This window comes from Carya illinoinensis, chromosome 4, assembly GCF_018687715.1.
Source record: "Carya illinoinensis cultivar Pawnee chromosome 4, C.illinoinensisPawnee_v1, whole genome shotgun sequence".
NCBI lineage: Eukaryota > Viridiplantae > Streptophyta > Magnoliopsida > Fagales > Juglandaceae > Carya > Carya illinoinensis.
In genome coordinates, this window is record NC_056755.1 from 43000488 (window position 1) to 43021544 (window position 21057).

Below are 21057 nucleotides of genomic sequence, written 5' to 3' on the forward strand. Positions count from 1 at the left end.
CCACTTATTTTTGCTTGTGGATGACTTCATGCATACCTATAAAAACAATTAAAATGATTTTTCTTGGTACCCAAGTTCTTTGGGTCCTTTATTTATTAGTATTAGAAGAAACAAGATTTTTAGGTACCCATATGGCCCTAATAGTCATTGTATGATTTCTTCTAATAGGACAAGTATGATAATTATGACCATTTCTATTACAAAAATTACAAATAGCATGTGACATATATGAAAAACTTGAATGATTATAATAATATCCTTTTTTGACAAAATTATTTTTATGAAAAGAATTTTGAATATTAGTCTTTGAGGTAGAATGATTATCAAAGAAATTTTTATAAGGTTTGTATTTTTGTTTTGGCATATATCCCAAACCTGCCTTGTCAAAAACACATCTTTGACTACCAAGAAGTTTTTCAAAATTTCTTTTTCCATTCGTAAAGTTTTCAACAATATTTTCTAAATCGGTTTTCTTCTTATTCAATTCAAGATTTTCATCTTTCAAAATGATACTTTCTTTTCTTAAAATTTCAATTTTGTTTGTTAAAGAAGAATTTTTCTTTTTCAAAGCAGTATACTTGATACCTAATTTTTCAAATTCCTCATAAATCTCTTCTAAAACATTTTGCAATTCTTCATATGAAGGATTTTCAATATTATCAAGATTTGTTACCTCAATGTCATCTTTAGCCATAAGACAAAGATTTGCTGATTCTTCATTGCTTGCTTCACTATCTGAGCTATTTGAATCATCATCCCATGTAGCTTTCATTGCTTTCTTGCCCTTGTTTCGATCTTTCTTTAGCAGAGGACAATCTGGCTTGATATGACCAGGTTTATTGCATTTATAACAAATTAAAGTATCGTTTTTACCTGAATCTTTCTTGGAAAACTTTTTGAAAGATTTCCTCGGAGGAGTTCTATTTTTCTTCAAGAACCTCTGAATTCTTCTTGTTATCATCGCAACTTCTTCATCTTTATCGTCATTTTCCTCATCTTCATCACTTTCACTTTCATGAGGAACAGCTTTAAGTGCTAAGCTCTTCTTTGGCTTTCCTTCTTCTTCTCCTCTTTTCAATGTGTACTCATGGGTGATAAGTGACCCGATGAGTTCATTGACTTCGAGCTTCTTGAGGTCTCTAGTTTCAAGAATCGCTGTAACTTTTGATTCCCAACGTTTTGGTAAAGAGTTGAGAATTTTTCTTACTATCTCCACATTGGAATAAACTTTGCCAAGAGCTGTCAAGCTGTTTATGATGTTAGTAAAACGAGTGTGCATACTAGAAATAGATTCATCATCATTCATCTTAAACATTTCATATTCATGAGTAAGAATATAAATTTTTGATTCATTTACTTGCGAAGTTCCTTCATAAGTTACTTCCAAGTTATCCCAAATTTCCTTTGCCGTAGCGCAATTCATTATTCTATTAAACTCATTTCCATTAAGAGCATTATATAATAAATTCATAGCAGTTAAATTTAAAGTATAAAGTCTATCGTCTTCACGATCAAACTCTTCTTCTTCCTTTTTGACCTTTACTCCATCAACCACTTTTGTTGGAATATAAGGTCCATTTACAATACATTTCCAGATTTCTCTACCTTGAGCTTGAAGAAATATTCTCATTCTAACTTTCCAGAATGAGTAATTATCTCCACAAAAGAGTGGAGGCCGACTGCTAGATTGACCTTCACCAAATGAAGCTGCAATGTTAGCCATAAGATCTTAACTCAAAAGATAGTTAATCTTATAATAGAGCTCTTAGCTCTGATACCAATTGTTGCCCAGATGACTAACACAAGAGGGGGGGTGAATTGAGTTGTATTAAAAAAAATAACAATTATAAATCAAATATATAATATAAAATATAAACAAAATATGAAATAACAATAAATATAAAGAGTAAGGGTAAGAGAGAAGCAAACTCAGTATGTTAACGAGGTTCGGCCCCACTGCCTACGTCCTCGCCTCAAGCTACCCCTTGAGGATTCCCAAATTCACTATTCAACCTCCTTCAGGTGGAGATAGAAACCTATTACACCTTTGAACAACACCGCTACAAAGGATCCGTGTAGAACACCCTCTACACTTGCAATCACCTTACACGTGGTGATTCAACTATTCCCCGTGTAGAATACTTTCTACACACACAAGGGTTATACACACCCTTTTTCTGATACAAAAGCTGATAGTGGGTAGGTTATCAGAAAACACTCCTCAACGAGTGAAATAAGAACAATACAACGCAAACTATATCTCTTAAAATGAACAAGGATTAAGGCTCAATGTTTAGAGAAGAGAGAATGAAAGCTTTGAATGAATGTTGTATGCTCTTGGTGTTGTAAATGTGAAGCTCTCAATTGATCTATTTATAGGCATATGAGACTTCATATTCAAATTTAAAAAGATTCACATGTCAGAAACAACATCATTCACTTTTTCAAAAAATTCAAATAAAAGGTTCTTCTTTTTCAATTGTCAAAGACAACATCATTCATTTTTTCAAAGAATTCAAATAAAAGGTTCTTCTTTTTCAATTGTTAAAGACAACATCATTCACTTTTTCAAAAAAATCAAACCTAATCTTTTACTTTTGGCATATGACAAAATGAGCACACTTTCATTTTCAAAAAATTCAAACCTAATCTTTTACTTTTTGTATAAGTCTAAAAAAGCATCAACCACTTTTGAAAATATTCAAATAAAACATGCACATGTGAAAGATGACAATCAATCATCTTTAATATTTTCAAAGTTCAACCCTTTAATCAAGGCATGCACATGCAAAAGATGACAATCAATCATCTTTCAAAATTTTCAAATTTAATTTTCAAAAATATTCATGCACATGTGGAAAATGTATTTTAATGCTTTATGATAAAATATTAATTTTGAGCATTAATCCTAATTTCGAATTTTGAAGAGATTTACAACATTACTCTATAATTTTAATGTGAACTTGTTCCCTTCTTGCTCATGCTTATTTCCTTGATGTGCTTGACTCCATTGTGTAGACAACTTGAGCTTGAGACTTCTTTATTCTTTGAATTCATTTGTTATCATCAAAATCCATGTGTAAATATATAATTACACAAAACTTAAAATCTTGGGTTCAACAGGTCCATTATAACCATTGACTTCGTGAACTTTGATCCTCTGATCTGATCCTCAGATGTCAGATTTATATAGTTTGATATATGATGAGGCAATATTTATTTATTTATTTTCTTCTTTAACGAGCGATTAATTGTATTCATGATGAACATAAACATTATATAGTTTTATATAAAACTAAATTCACAAGGGTATACGTATTGAACTATCACATTATAAAAAAACTGTTCGGTTATGATTAGCTATTTCCTGCAAAACTGGCTATTTTATGCCGAAATGAGTCTATTTTAATCACAAATAGTCATTCTTATCATATATAATTTATTACAAACACTCATTTTTCCTGTAATGCCAGCTTGAACGCCTTCCTCAGTACTGTTAATGTACGTATTCCATATCTAGAAGATCAACTCGTTTCATGATGTTCAGAAAGATACCAAACATCTAGAACTTCTTTTAGCATATTATGTTGTATGTATTGATCAATATCGGATTGATCTCTAGCTTTCCTTCTTACTTTTTTATCTAGCTGATCTATCTTGTCCCATGATCTACTGGCCGAGAAGGGTGGATGTTAGCCAATGGACGAGATTGTAATTATCACTACAACAGAATTTTTTTCTTTTTTTTCTTTTTTTTAACGAAAAAAAATGCCCGGCCACCCTGGACGACCATATAATTTTTCACAAAAACATATATAGCACAATTCATTGTATGTACCAATGATATCACTACTTCCCGTACGTACGTGCATGCAGCATGCATGAGCAGAAAGGAGCTGGGAGCTAGGGAATTTCCCGGAACCCGATCAGGTACTAATTAATTCCAAATGCCAACTTTAATTGCAGATTGATAAATGGATAAATATGTTATTTTTAATACTCTTAACATAGTAGGTTGAGTGAACTTTATCGGTAAAAATAAAAATATTAATCAGACAATATGCATTAGCCCTTCCTAGCTTGTGAAATGACCAGTTACACCTTAAGTAAATATAAACTTTAGGTCCTCCTATTAGAAGCACTTAACTCACGTGTATATGGTCTGATTATTATTTTTTGTCAACTAATGGGCTGACTGGTGTTAACTGCAACTTATATGAGTTGTGGCCAATGTAGGAGTGAAGCTAACGTGAGGATGCACAAGACTTGTGATTTGTTGAAGCAGAAAAATCTGAAAGGGAACTAAGACCAGGTCCATGCTGTGAAATAACTAAGTCTATATCCATAGTGAACCCATGTGAAGAAGCTAAAACTTGAGAAGGCCACATGAAGGACTCAACACTACCAAACCCGATAAACACATGCGATTACTCTGGGGAATTCGAGGACCACAATAAGCAAAAAATGAGGTAGTTATGCACGATGGAGAAGCTACGATCCGTGGTAAGGAGAGAGAAGATGAGAGAAGATTCTGAGTATAAAAGAAAGAGAAATCTTTGGCTGAAGGGGGTCCTTTTGAGTTTTCATTTACTTGTTATTTTATTTCTCTCTTGTTTTGTTTAGATGACATTTCTGGAATCTTTCTTAAGGTTTTTCATTTGAGTATTTTATTAACTTTCGATGAAGATGATCAGCTAAATTAAAAGCCTGGGTTGCGGTAAAAATTGTCTATTGTTATTCATTGCTTGCTGGATTTTCTATAGCTTCGATTGCTTAACTTACTTCATCTGAAATTAAATTATGGAGAGGGAAGTTTGATGAAATCTCTTGCTCTTGTTCTTGCTCTACTGTAGACACAAGGCACAATAGAATCTTGATCGAATTAATCAAGGATTCCATTAGATGCGTGTTAAAGTAACTTTGGTGGATGCTTAATAAGGATATTTTATTTTAGGTTTTGGCATAGTTACTCTAAGCTTATATTTCTCACACTTTGTTTTATTACTTCTTGATTGGGTTAGTAAGTGGAGAGTAATGCCTAGAAAATTATGTAAATGGTGGAAACAAAGACGTTGAACGCAACCCAGGTGTTTGTCAAATTGATTCTGCGAACTTGTCAATTTTAGCTATTGATTAGTAACTCTATTTTAGAACCATCCCAATTTTAGAAGTCAAATTTTGCATGATTTAATTCCTATTTTAGAGCAAGGCCATTGTTCCGAAAACCTCCAAATTCCACCATACATTCCATTGGCAACAAATCTTTTACTATGTACGAACTACTTTTTATCTCTCCAAACTGTTTTCAATACCATAAAAATCTAAAAAGAATTTTACATAGTATTTTTCTTACATCACCATATTTTTCCAATAAGTCTTCACAAGTACATTGCTCGACACACATTTGTCCCTATGAAAATGATCTTGGGATTTCCTTATTATTACAACCGATCCACTTCTACACATGAGAGTGATAATTTGGAGATCATCACTGATCTTTCAAGTTGAACAGTTCATAATCAGATTGAGATGGGTTGGTTGGCTATTAACACAGTTATTGTGCTTGATTCCCATGAAATCAAAAACCCATGCATTGAGTAGGTTCAAAGAAATTAAGCACATGATACATGCATTTTTATATCTGTGTCATCCAATGCAAGTTCGTTCTTTTTTAAAGATGAAAGTTTTGCACTTTTTCCTTAAGTTTTGATTCAAGATGAAGAATGAATGAATGATATATTATATACATATATGAAGGATCTTGGAAACTCATGATGAACTTAAACCATGGCCATTCATGTAATTGGACTTGGAGTACTCATGGTTGGGGCCGGGCCAGGTAGCGGAGAAATTAAGGAGAATTGGACAATTTTCAAGAGACTTATAACGCATTCGTTGTGACCCCCTCCTCATGTATAAAAATTAGAAATTGCTAGTGAATTTTTAATTAACAAAGTAATGTTGGATACAGTATTTATTGGTTGTGTAGTACAACAATGCGCTCTTTTTTTGAAAAAAGTGAGTTTTATCATTTAAAAAATTAATTTTTTTTATATAAATCTCTTATTAGCTCATTTTTTCTAAAAAGAATACGTGGTATTTGCATATTTTATAACTATAAATATCATTTTCCACTTATTGAGGTTTAATAAAACAATATACTCATTATTAGGTAATTACCATCTTTGTTTATTTAATAAATTATTGTCTTTCATGTTGGGAATATTAGGACTGTCATCGCTACTTGAAAGTGCCGTCCAAAATTAAAATAAATAATAATATATTGAAGATTAATCTCGATATATCATCATGTATTTTATTTATTCGACATGACTCACGAGATTTCTTTTTTTCTATTTTCTTTTCTTTTGGTATCATTCCTTCGCATCATGCAAAAGCCCTTGATATTCTACGTCTAGTATATATTTAGTCTGCCTTTTTTTTGTTTTATTTTATTTTTTCATTTTTAAGGGAGGACGACATGACATCATGTAAACACTCCATGATCAGTGGATTAAGTAAAACAGATGGTATAAGACATAAATTAAGCATATATATATATATATATGAGCTATTTATAAGTTGGTGTGGATATATATATATATACACACACACTAGCATAAAATGTTTACATGATATAATTTGATTTGGAATAGAAATTTTAAATTTTAAATATCAGATTTTGCCATGTATGTAAATGATGTCGTTGGCGTGTCGGTATGGACTTGCAAATAGAATAACTATCTCTCTTTTTAGATTTATATATATGGATTGAATATGAGTACTATATATAAATATATATATATATATATATGTGTGTGTGTGTGTGTTAATTATGTGTTGGTTCAACTATATAATTCTAAAATCTTTTATATATAATATAATATGTAAGAGCACACGCATCCATCATGTGTTGTAAGTGATCATATATATATAACTCAACGCCAGATTAGTACTAATTTAATTAAGATTAGTCTATTTTGGACTAAATTAAATCATGAATTTATAAGGATATGTAACTTAATGATTAAATGATCAAATAAAAAAATAATGATTAATGTTTCTAATTCCTTAATTGTCAAACCACAGCCACCTTATAATTTGGGAATCTATTTGGGTTTTGTGGGGTACGTGGAAATGATCTTAATTCTATCCTTATTAATCAAGTATCTCTTTAGATGTTGAAGATATTTCACCAAATAGATCTAATATTTCTTAAGATATTCTATTTATTCGGATAGAATCGATCATTGGCTTCTATAGCTAGGCTGCCAATTATTAGCCGGTCCAAATCACAACTTTTCTTCTTCTTCTTCTTCTTCTTCTTCTTTTTTTATTTTTATTTTTAATTAAGATCAGACCAACTTATCTCATATAAGTAATTGAACGATAATATATATATATATATATAGTAATGTTACATACAGTTATGAAATATTATACAAATTTTAAACAATTATTTTGAAAAAGAATAGTATCCATAATTAAAAAATTAGTTTTTTTTATGTGTGTCCCGAAAAAAAGATCATTAAAAAGTTAGTTTTTTTTCATATGTGTTCCGTATTAATTTAATTTTTTTTAAAGAAGCTGCGCGGTACTTATACAATCACGACTGTAAATATCATTTCTCAATATATATATATATATATATATATGTGGTGGGGGGACCAATAATACCTATAGAGAGTCGGTCGGTACCGATTGTAATATATATTTTTTTTTCCAATTAATCCTTTATGAAATATTATTTAATGAATTTGTGCTTTTTTTTTAAATGTTTAAAGGGTTTGATAAAAATACAAAAATTAAATTTTACATGTTGGATGAGAGTTCTCGATGGACGGAGGAGTCCCATATATTATATATATACAATGTGTGTGTAAGGTACACGTTGATAATACGTAAGCTTTTGTTACAAAAGCTTATATAACTTTTCGACGAATCTCAATACGAGACAATGTAACTAAAGCTTACGCATTATCAACGTGTACCTTACACACATATTTTATATATATTTATATATATATATAGACGTGTACCTAACACATATTATATATATATATATATATATATATATATTTATGGAAGTCAACTAAGGTAGCTAGACAGGTTCGGTTTCACATTGATGAGTACGAGGGATCATTAATGGGCAAGTAGACTTTAGCGACAAAACCATGAGACACCAAATTTTTTGGGTATATATTCAAATTTTGGAAAAAAATAAATGTTGAGGGGATGGTTATCAGTGTGTATATATATATATATATATATTAATAATGATATATTCGAACTCTAAATACACAAATTTTGAACAATTTCTTTAATAAAAGGTTGACTTCATCATAAAAATATAAAAAAAATTCATTTTTTTCAATACTGGGGCCTCTTTTTTTAAAGCAAAATTTTATTTATAGTCCCTTCTTGCATGTGCAAGTCTTTTATTAAAGGAAATAAAAATTATTTTAAGAGAAATATTTTAATAATTTTTAAAAATTTTAAAGATAAAATTATCTGTCTATATTGCAATTTCTAAATGAAAACTGTACGTAACATTACTCTTTTATAAAATGTTTACATAAAATTTGTGCATTTAAGATTTGTAACTAGGCATTAATCATATATAGATATATATATATATATATAAGAATTTATATATATATATATATATTTCAAACCACTTATCTTAAAAATAGAAGTAGATATTTTTATTTTAAAAAAGAAAAAAAGTAGATATTTCGGAGCATGACATTGACATAATGTGGACGGAGGGGGAGGCAGGGACTCTCATGGGCTGAAGTTCCACAAAGAAGCTCGCACATTTTGACAAACTAATTGCGAGGGCCTACGAAAAAGAGAAAGGGGAAAAGAATACATTGCACTCACGTCTGATCATGGATGAGACTGAAAACATTAGAGTTAAAGTCAGCAGTTCAAGGATAACTTGGAAAAATAATTATCTTTTTAGATATTTTTATATTATTTTATTACTATTTATAGATTATTTATGTATCCCTCTATAGTTACCGTTAGGAGCTCTCGCTTAGCTTATAAAAAAAAAAAACATTTCCATACCATTTTTTAATATTTTTAAACATTTTTAAAAAATTAAAAAAATTCATTATAATATTAAATAAATTTTTCTTAATCATTAAGAAAAAGAAAAAAATAAAATTCTGGGAGCAGTAGCTCCCAGCGGGAGATCTAGTATTATCCATTATTTATTAATGCTCATAAATTATTCATTACTATTTATATTTTACATTATTATTTATAGATCATTTAAGATATTTTTAATATCCAAACAAAATCTAATAATTTATGGCTTTAATTTACATATATGTATCATCATTTGATTTTTACAAGATATTTCTTTGTTTTTTTTTTAATGTACTAATGCATTAATTACATGGTATTCGTGATTTCTTAAATAACAAAACAAGACTGCCGTAGCTAGCTTAAGGGTATGTTTGGTTAAGGAATTTAATTACGAGAATTTAATTGAAAATTTTTTACATGCATGTGTTTGTTGTTGGCCGTTTTTATGAAGCTAGATAGGAAAAAAGGGATAAGTTTTTTTAAATATATTTTATATTGGGATTCGTAGAGGTGAATGGATAGAATTTAAAAAAATATATATATATTAAGAGCATTTTTGTTTTGTTTTTGTAAAAATTATTTTAATTTTCATGGTTTTGACTTTTTTATTTAATCTAGACAAACGATTGGAGAAAAGTAAATAGATTAGAAAAAAACTGAAAGATGTTTGGTTTGAAGTTGTTTTTTTTTTTTTTTTTTTGTCTAAATAAAATTTTGCAAAGTTGACTAAACTAAACAACATATCGTTAGTAAGCAGTTGGAAAAGTAACTTGGTTTCGATTGAAAATGTTACAACATCATGTGTACGTACAAGAAATGTTGGTTCAGTTCCCGAACAGTACCTGGTAATAATGAATGGTCTTTGAGCCTTGACCTGCAACTTCGAATACACAACTACATATACCGGGCTGGGTTGGCTGCTTGTACTCTCCATCTGAGCGATCTTCAGCTCCTTCGTTTTCCTCGATCCTCAACACCTTGCATGCCTAGGATTGGATCTATAACACAAGTCTCGCTTAACTTGCTCGACTATAACATCCAATCTCATGTGTGCCATATGCCTTCACTGAGTTGGGTCTTATCATAAACCGAAACTTTGGTGACTTTAATAGTTTAATTTCCAACGAGGAAAACCTCAATGTTCTAAACAACCCTAAAGCGAGTTAGGTCTCGTTTGGTTGATGTTAAGCAAGACCAATAAGATCCCCTTAATTATGTAGATCATACTATCAATGCAATAACTACTGCAAGTCAAGATAGGAATATTGACAGTATCATTCCATAGCTGTTGATTCAATTCATATTTTTTCTTCTTTCTATGTATAGCTTAGCTTCTATATTTGGTATACAAATCTGTCTAGCTGTAAGTTACCAAATGTACATGTAACACAGTTTGTATATAATATATGACATACAACAAGATTAGTTATTGACCAAAACCTTTCTTCTATAATTCTTTCATGGTATCAGAGCCAGGTTGGCTTAAGCCCGATCTTGCTAAAACAATGTCGTCTACTGCTGCACTCTTTATTCCACCAAAAAAACTTGTTACAATATGTTTTGGTGAGACTTGAGGAACCTACCTCTTACTTAAACTGGTCATCTCAAATTGAAGGTGTTCTTAGTATTCATGATCTTCTGGGTTTCGTGGATGGTACCGAACCATGCCTAGAAGAGTTTTTATCCTCAACTCCAGGTAAAGACACTTGTGAAACTAATCCTGACTACGTCCTATGGCACAAAAAAATCAATTCGTCTTGGTTTCGATGAAGTCTACAATCTCAGAGAAGGTTCTCTCTATGGTCTATGGAATGAGGGTTGCTCTAGCAAACCGCTTTGCTTCTCCCTCAACTTCAAATGTCAATCAATTGAAACGCCAACTGCAAGGCTTACAACGAGGAGGAAAAAGCTGCTCAGCATTTGTTGAAAGTGCAAAACATCATGCAGATCAATTGGCAGCAGTTGGAAAACCAGTTGTGGAGGAAGACTTAATCTCCCACATTCTTGGAGGTCTTAGTATTGCCTACACACCTTTTATTTCCAATTGCTATTTTGCACAGCATGAAAAGTTTTTATCTCCTACTGATTTTCAATATGAGCTTTTTGCATTTGAGGCTCTTCTTGCAAACTCAACAGCAAAGTGTGCAAGTTGATCACAACACCTTCGCTATGGTTGCTAATAAATCTGGGGAAGGAAAGAATGGGAAAGGGAATAACTGCAATTGGCAACCATCACAACCCACCAAACCTACTTTTGAACATGCACAAAAATCAAGTCATACTGGACATAATGTTGTCCCAAACAACTCTGTTCGAGTCCCTACCTAGGCTAATGATCCAAGCTATGATCCATATGCATGTCAGATTTGTGGCGAGAAGAATCACATGGCATTGGATTGTTTCCATTGCTATGATTACAACTATCAAGGGCGACATCCACCCCAACAACTAGCAGCAATGGTTGCACATTCCAACTCCCTTCATGAAGGTAGTACCTGGTATGCTGACAGTGGTGCAAACTAGAATGTTACTGCTGATATTGGTAATCTTCATCTGACTGAACCATATCAAGGGAATGACAAAGTAGCAATGGGAAATGATAATGGTTTGCAAATTAAACATACTGGTAAACTCACCTTGCGTACACCCAAATCGACACTTCACTTAAACCCTGTCCTTCATTGTCCACAGGTTGCTGTCAATCTTTTGTCAATAAATAAGTTATGTATTGACAACAATTATTTCTTTATTTTTACTAATTCTCATTTCTTTGTAAATGAAAAGCTCATGAGACAAACATCACTAATAGGACAGAGTAAAGGAGGGCTATACCTATTCCAATTGATCGGCATTTTTATATGATCTATATCATCCAATGCAAGTTGATTCTTTTTTAAAGATGAAGGTTTTGCACTTTTTCCTTAGGTTTAGATTCAAGATGAAGAATGATTGAATGAATGAATGATATATATGAAGGATCTTGGAAACTCATGATGAACTTTGAACCATGGCCATTCATGTAATTGGACTTGGAGTCCTCATGGTTGGGACCTGGCAAGTGGTAGACAAATTAAGGAGACTTTTATATGAAATTTTATTTACCTTTAGAATTGAACCACTTTCAAGAGACTTGGAGTCCTCATGGTTGCGACCAGGCCGGGTGGCGGACAAATTAAGAAGACTTTTATATGAAATTTTATCCCCCCCCCCCCCTCGGGGGAAAAACTTTGAACCATGGTCATTCATGTAATTGGACTTAGAGTCCTCATGGTTGGGACTGGGCTGGGTGGCGGACAAATTAAGGAGACTTTTATATGAAATTTTATTTACCTTTAGAATTGGACCATTTTCAAGAAACTTATAACGCATGTCGTGATCCCTCCCCCCCCCCCCCCCCCAAAAAAAAAAACAATGTGACCCCTCCTCATGCATAAAATTAAAAATTGCTAGTGAATTTTTAATTAATGAATAATGCTAAATACAGTTATGGATGGTATAGCATCGCACACACTCTTTTTGAAAAAAAGTAAGGTTTATCATTAAAACATTAATTTTTTCATATGAATCTCTTATTAGCTCACTTTTTTAAATGACATGTAAATGATATAAGAAAAACATAAAGAAGACTGATGCAGTGAAAGAAAGAAGGAAAAATTCATAATAAAGAAATGAAGAGTACTAAGAAAAGTAGTGTTGAGAGGAAATCAAGAATAAACTTTTCATTTATGTAAAAACTGTTACATGCAACAAAGGTTATTCACTGTCGTATATATAGTCCAAATGAAATAGCATCTTAAAGCATATTCTGTACAAAAATGGAAAGAAGGAATATTAACAGCTGGCTGTACAAAATCGTGCATAACAGAAAAGATTCCAAAACAGAGTGGAATTTCATCAGGTGGAGTCTCTAGAATGTTCTTCCAGCTCATCTTTCTCTAGTACCTTTTGTTCCTTCCAGCATACCAGATGATTTATGCCTTGTTGATATTGCTGACTGTGTGTTAGCTCCTTTGGTTGCTTCCCACATTTTGACAGCCCCCCACAAGATGGAGAGTAGATATCTTCTACTCCCATCTTGAACAAGTGAGAGTAGAAGCTGGTTGAACATAATGGCTTAGTTAATATGTCAGCAACTTGTGAGCTACTACTTACATGCTCTGTAATCACACTGCCATCTTGAATTTTGTCACGAATTAGGTGGCAATCAAGCTCTATATGCTTGGTTCTCTCATGAAAAACAGGGTTGGCCGCTATATGTAATGCTGCTTGATTGTCACAAGATAATGAGGCTGCTTGAGGATGAGGTATTTGTAGGTCATTCAGCATATATCTAAGCCATGATAGCTCACAACAAACACTGGCCATAGCCCTATATTCAGCTTCTGCTGAGGATCTAGAAATTGTATCTTGCTTCTTTGATTTCCAGGAAACTAAAGAGCTACCAATAAAAACACAATACCCTGTTATTAACCTTCTTGTGTCCAGACATGCCCCCCAATCCGAGTCACTATAGGCTCTAAGTTGTAGATTAGATGTTGAAGGGAAAAGAAGACCTTGAGCTGGTGCCCCTTTTATGTATCTTAGCACTTTGTGGGCAGCACTTAAATATGGCATTCTAGGATTTTGCATGTATTGGCTAAGCCATTGTACTGAGTATGCCAAGTCAGGTCTTGTGACAGTCAAATAAAGTAACCTTCCAACAAGTCTTCTATAGATAGAAGGATCTGACAATGGTTCTCCTTGATCTTTTGAAAGCTTCATGTTTTGATCCAATGGTATTTTGACTGGTGTTGCTCCAATTTTCCCTGAGTCAACTAAGATATTCAATGCATATTTTCTTTGACAAATGTGAATCCCCTTTTTAGACCTTGCCACCTCTATGCCAAGAAAATATTTTAAAGTTCCCAAGTCTTTAATCTTGAATCTGTCATCAAGTGATTTTTTGAGAGAACGAATGACTTCCATATTGTCACCAGCTACTATAACATCATCAACATAAACTACTATTGCTGTAAATGAGTCTTTTGTGCTTCTTATAAACAAACTATAATCTGCCTTGGATTGCTGAAATCCTTGTTGGATGATAAAAGAAGACAGCTTTGAGTACCATTGTCGAGATGCCTGTTTTAGGCCATACAAACTCTTGTTGAGCTGGCAAACTTTTGATTGATTGCTCATGGAATACCCTGGTGGCAGTTCCATATAAACTTCCTCATCTAAATCTCCATGTAAAAAGGCATTATTTACATCAAGTTGATGCAAATACCAGCCTTTGATTGCTGCCACAGCAAGTAGAGGTCTCACAGTCACCATTTTAGCTACAGGTGAGAAAGTTTCATGGTAATCTAGGCCTTCTAGCTGTGTATAACCTTTGGCTACTAGTCTAGCTTTGTGTCTCTCAATTGTCCCATCTACATTGAACTTAATTCTGTAAACCCACTTACATCCTATGGCTACTTTTCCAGGAGGCAAATCTGTCACAACCCAAGTATCATTCAACTCTAAAGCCTTTATTTCAGCATTCATGGCATCTCTTCATTCATTACACTTAACAGCTTCTTTGTATGAATAGGGTTCAATGTGTGTGGAAATGGATGAAACAAAAGCCTTATGCAAAGCTGATAATTTTTTATATGATAAAGTAGCACAAAGAGGAAAGGGAGCACCTGAAATGGCAGAGCCTTTCTTCTTGTCAAACTCTTGTGAATGGGGTAGTGAGGAGACTTGTTGACATACAAAATCCTGCAAGTGAGAAGGAGCTCTCCTGCTTCTAGTAGATCTATGAGGTAAAGAAGGATTTATGAAGGTGGTTTGTGTTGAATCAAAGGGTTGAATGGAGTTATGTAATGGTTCATTGTTTTGGTGTATGTTTTCTGCAGATTCTGTTGAAGGCTGGGAAATCTGAATTGTAGGATAATTTAGATCAATATTGGCTGGATGAGGGTATGCAAGATCATTAGGACTGGGTAGATAGTGTTCAGGTTCCACATGCTGACTCTTGAAGGGAAAAATATTTTCATAGAAAACAACATTTCTAGAAATAAAAATTTTGTTTGATTCAATGTCTAGCAACTTGTAACCTTTTATACCAAAAGGGCATCCAAGAAAGACACACTTTCTTGCCCTTGGGTCAAATTTGTGTCTATTGTGTGTGAGAGTGGATGCAAAAGCAAGACATCCAAAAACTCTAAGATGAGAGTAAGATGGTTTGCTTTTAAATAGAAGTTCGAAGGGAGTTTTCTGGTTAAGGAGTGGAGTAGGAGTTTTGTTTATGAGAAAAATAGCAGTCAAGATGCAGTCATTCCAGTGTTTCATTGAAATTCCACTTTGAAACTTTAAGGCTCTAGCCACATTTAGTATATGTTGGTGTTTTCTTTCAGCTATGGCATTTTGTTAGGGTGTTTCTATACAGGTCCTTTGGTGAATGATGCCTTTCTTTGAGTAAAATTCATTCATGTTAAATTCTCCACCATTGTCACTCCTAATTATCTTGATTTTTGCTTCAAATTGGGTTTCTATCATGTGGCAAAAACTTTGTAAGGCATTAGAGGCTTCAGATTTATGTTTAAGCATGTAGATCCAAGTGCATCGGCTAAAGTCATCCACAATGGTGAGAAAGTATCTTGATCCATCATAGGCTATTTCATTACAAGGTCCCCACAAGTCACAATGAACAAGTTCAAAATAGATTTCAGATTTGTGGTGACTAACATTAAAAGGCAGCTTATGCAACTTGGCTAAAGGGCATATAGAACATGGTTCTTTTGTGCTTGTGGGCTCGATTACATGATCAAGATTTAGTAAATTCGACCTAGAATCTGAAGGGTGTCCTAGTCTATAGTGCCATAGATTAAAAACTTCTGATTTGGTGATGACAGAGGCTGATATGGTAGTTTTGTTAAAAAAAAACAGGTAAGGAGTCAATCAAAGCTGCAGGAGAGACTTCTTCTTGCAGCAAGTGGTACAAACCTTGCCTCACTTTAGCCACTCCAATCGTTTTCCAAGTCAAAAGGTCTTGCACAAAACAAGATTGAGAAGAAAAAATAAGGCAACATTTTGATGCTTCAGTTAGTTTTTGAGCAGAGATAAGATGGAATGAAAAAGATGGAACACATAAAACTTCATCCAAAGACAATGTCTCTGTCAATTTAACTGTTCCTATGTGAGTGACAGGAACTATATGTCCATTTGGAAGAGCAACTGAGTGTGAAATGGTTTCCTTAATGGTTGTAAAAAATGAAGGAGAGCAGATCATGTGATCTGTAGCTCCAGTATCCATGATCCATGAAATGTTAGAAGCATGCTTTGGCTTGGTGTTGCAAGTAGAGAGACAAAAGGAAATACCAGAAATTTTTAGCATATTAGGCTCACTTGAAGAAGATGATATGAGGGTTTGGACATGACTTGCTGAATGAGTGTTCTGTGTCTGTAGCAATGCCATGAGCTGACCATATTGCTCCTGAGTTGGTGACACTTGGCTGTTGTTATTAGTTTGCTCCTGGTCAGTAGTCATAAGTGTTGAAGCTTGATTTGCAGCTGTAGCAGCTCCTGGTTTGCCATATAGTTTATGACCTGAGGGATAGCCATGGATTTTGAAGCACTTCTCTGCTGTATGACCTAGTATATGACAATGTGAACACACTGGTTTTTCAGGGTTAGCTTTAAAACACCTTTCAATGGAGTGACCAGATATTTTGCAGTGGGTACAGAAATACTTCTTTTGAGGTCCCCCATTTTGTCTTCCTGCTTCTCTTGGTGCAAAATGTCCCATTAAAGCCATGGTCTTAGCAGTTGGTACATCAAGAGAAATGTGTCTTCTCTTTTCCTCTTGTTGAATGAGTGAGTATACCTCGTTTAAACTGGGAAAAGGTTTGATTAAAAGTATTTGGGCCTTAATGCCTTTGAATGAGTCATTGAGACCCATAAGAAATTTCATCACCCAATCTCTTTCTTGATTACTCACCACTGTTTTTAAACCTCCACAAATACAGTTTGGAATGGATTCATAATTCATGAGTTCATCAAGAAGAGTTTTCAGTTTTGAGAAGTACATACTTACAGAGTCCTGATTTTGCATTAAAGCTGATGTTCCTTGCTTCACCTCATAAATTCTTAGAGCATTTTGTTGTGCCAAGCGTTGTTCAAGATCCAACCAAAGTTGATGTGCTATTTCAGCATAGAGAGTACTGGCTTTGATGTCAACAGACATGGTATTTTGCAGCCAAGTGATGACAATATCATTGCAACGAAGCCAATGGTCAATTAAAGGGCTGTTTGGATCTTGTGGTTCACAAATACTACCATCAATGAACCCCAACTTATTTTTGATTCTAAGAGCCCTTTTCATGGATCTTGCCCATGAATGATAGTTGCTCGAGTCTAGCATTTGTGTGACAAGTAGGGATCCAGAATTATCATTACTGCCAATGAAGAATGGACTGTTTGGCTGAGAAGGATCCATGGGGTTTAAAAAAATATTTGTGTTTTGATTTTGATTTTGAGTGTTTGGTTGAGGGGGATCGATGGGGTTTGTATTTGTGATTGGATTTTCAGGTTCATCCATAAGATTTCACTTTTCTAGCTGTGATACCATATAAGAAAAACATAAAGAAGACTGATGCAGTGAAAGAAAGAAGGAAAAATTCAGAATAAAGAAATGAAGAGTACTAAGAAAAGTAGTGTTAAGAGGAAATCAAGAATAAACTTTTTATTTCTGTAAAAACTGTTACATGCAGCAAAGGTTATTCACTGTCGTATATATAGTCCAAATGAAATAGCATCTTAAAGCATATTCTGTACAAAAATAGAAAGAAGGAATATTAACAGCTGGCTGTACAAAATCGTGCATGATAGAAAAGATTCCAAAACATAGTAGAATTTCATCAGGTGGAGTCTCTAGAATGTTCCTCCAGCTCATCTTTCTCTAGTACCTTTTGTTCCTTCCAGCATACCAGATGATTCATGCCTTGTTGATATTGCTGACTAAGTGTTAGCTCCTTTGGTTGCTTCCCACATTTTGACAAATGATGTGGCTGGAGTGTTTTGCACACCAACTTGCAAATAGAACTCTCTCTCTCTCTCTCTCTCTCTCTCTCTCTATATATATGTGTGTGTATGTTGGGTCAACTATATATATAATGTAGCTGATTCTCGCTTGACTTTAGGCTATATAATATTATGCCTTGTTGGAATTATTAATGAATTATGATCTTGCTAATTATCTAGCTCCTCTATTATTGCATTCTAAAATCTTTTATATATAATATAATATGCAAGAGCATATGCATTATCATGCGTTGTAAGTGATCATATATATATATATATATAGATAACTCAACGCCATATTAGTACTTTAATTAAGGTTGCGTTTGGTTATCAAATCTAGCCTATCTCAGCTTATCTCGTCTAATAATTATAATTTTTTCAACTTTTAATATAAAATATAATAAACAATTTAATTTTTTAAAATTTAAAAATAATAATAATGTTAAAAAATAATATTATAATAATATTTTATTCAACTATAATAGATTTATAAGGATATGTATCTTAATGATTACATGATCAAATAAAAAGATAATGATTAAGGTTTATAATTTTCCTTAATTGTCAACTCTATAACTAAAAACTTATACGAAACCACATCGACCTTAAAATTTGGGATCAACTTGGGTTTTGAGGGCGGGGTACGTGGAAATGATCAGCTTTATCCTCATTATTAATCAAAGTTCTCTTTTAAGTTTTGAAGATATTTCACCGAATAGATCTAATATTTCTTAAGATACTCTATATATTCGGATAGAATTGGACGTCATTGACTATTTCTATATGCCAAGCCGGTCCAGATCACAACTTATCTCATATAAGTAACTGAGCTTTTAGCGGTTCAAGAAATAAAAGTAATAAAGATAATAATATGTAAGGTAGACAACGCGGATAATATATATATATATATATATATAGAAAATACCAGTCCTATTGAGAATACTTATCAAGAGTGGGTATTAATTATATATATATATATATATGTATATATGTATGTATAAAGAATATAGAGATACAAGTAGATGTTTTGCATGCTTTTTATGTTAATAGTAAAGAAGATTAAAATAATTTCGGCAAAATAATAAAATACCCTTATATATCTATAATATATATATATATATATATAGCTGAAAAATAGAAATAGATATTTCAAAGCAGACATTGATGACATGACGTAGAAGGGAGGTAGGAATCACTCTCATGAGCTGCAGTTCCACGAAGAAGCTCGCACATTTTGACCAACCAATTGCGAGGGCCTACAAAATGAGAGGGGGGAAAATAATTATTTTTAAATATTTCTATACTGCTTTACTATTATTTATTAATATTTACATATTATTTAATAATATTTAATTACTATTTATAAAACATCTAAGATATTTTTAATATCGAAACAAACCTAATAGACCGGCTAGTTTCTCTATGCACCATTTATGGTTTATTGTTTTGTCAAAGAGATGATGTATTTATTAAGATCTATTTGGTAACCATTGGACATCTCTAACAACTTTTGCTAAAGATATTTTGGAGTTCATTGCTTGGAAATTATCACTCCCAATATTCAAAGAATATAAGAAACTAGTGGTTCAACAATTATTTTCACGGCTTTGTTAGATACAGTCGGTAAATACAGTCGGCGTGCAGTCGGCTGTATAGAATAAATAAAAAAAAATTATAAATTTTTTTTTTATATTTAAGCAGACCTACATGAATAAAAAAAAATTAAAAAAATAATTTTTTTTTATGTAGGTTCCATATTAATTTATTTTTTTCTACACGATTACACGCTGACTGCATTTACCGATTATAAAAAATATTTCTCTTATTTTCATGTATCCATTATTCCTCCTAAAATATGCCCATCAAGGGTGGCCATTCCCAAACTGCTTTTATGACTTTGCGTGCATTGACTCGGACTTTGTACAGTGTAGACTCCCCCCGGGCCCCAATTTCAATTTGGTACGCCTTTACTACGTTCTCACTTGCCCACAGATGCATTCTTTCTTTGATTTTAACACTTTGCTTGCATACTTGATTACTTTCCAGGAAACCCCCATTCCCAAGTTCCTACCACATTCAAAGCCAGAATATCATTATCCTCAGCCGATCTTCCTCTTCATTTCCTTTCGCCAATTCATGCAAGTGGGTTGTAGCAACGCGCAGTTTAAGTCAAAAGTCAAACTTAATTAGAATTCAACAATGGCATTTAATGGTGGGGCCAACAAGGACCACTACCCAGGGCCTACCTGACCCTCGTTCATACGCTAGAAATATTATATTCTAACACTACCCTTTCATTTACATTTATTTAACATATTTATCTTGGATAATAAATAAATCATATAATAAATCATTATTTAATAATAATAAATATATTATATCTTATTTAATAGAATAGTAATATAGTATATAAAATTTTCCTTAGAACATACCTCTGGCTTCCATCCTATCTTGTCTACAGTTGACTTCATATTTCTTAATTATTTTGCTCAATTTTTTATTTTTTAAAGATATATGGTCTTCAATCCTATTATAAAATCGATGATTCTTCAACAACACTTTCAAGAATAAAATTATTATAAGGGTTATTTTTATGGTTTTTATTTTTTACTTTTTTTACATGTTTTTTAATATATATATATATATATATATTAAAATTTACGATGTTATTAAAAACTATTTATTTAATCATTAAATAAACGATTAAAAATTCCAACGGAGCCACCAATGAGAAAAGTAGCATTTTCCTTATTATAATTACTATATTTTTACCATTTTTAAGAGCACGCTGAAGAAAAAAATAATTATAAATATAATTTTTTATCAATTTTTTTTTTTTTTAAATTTTGTATCAAATAACTAGCAAGCAAGTTTAAAGAAAAAGATCGCACGCCGGTGGGGTACAGAAAGTTGACC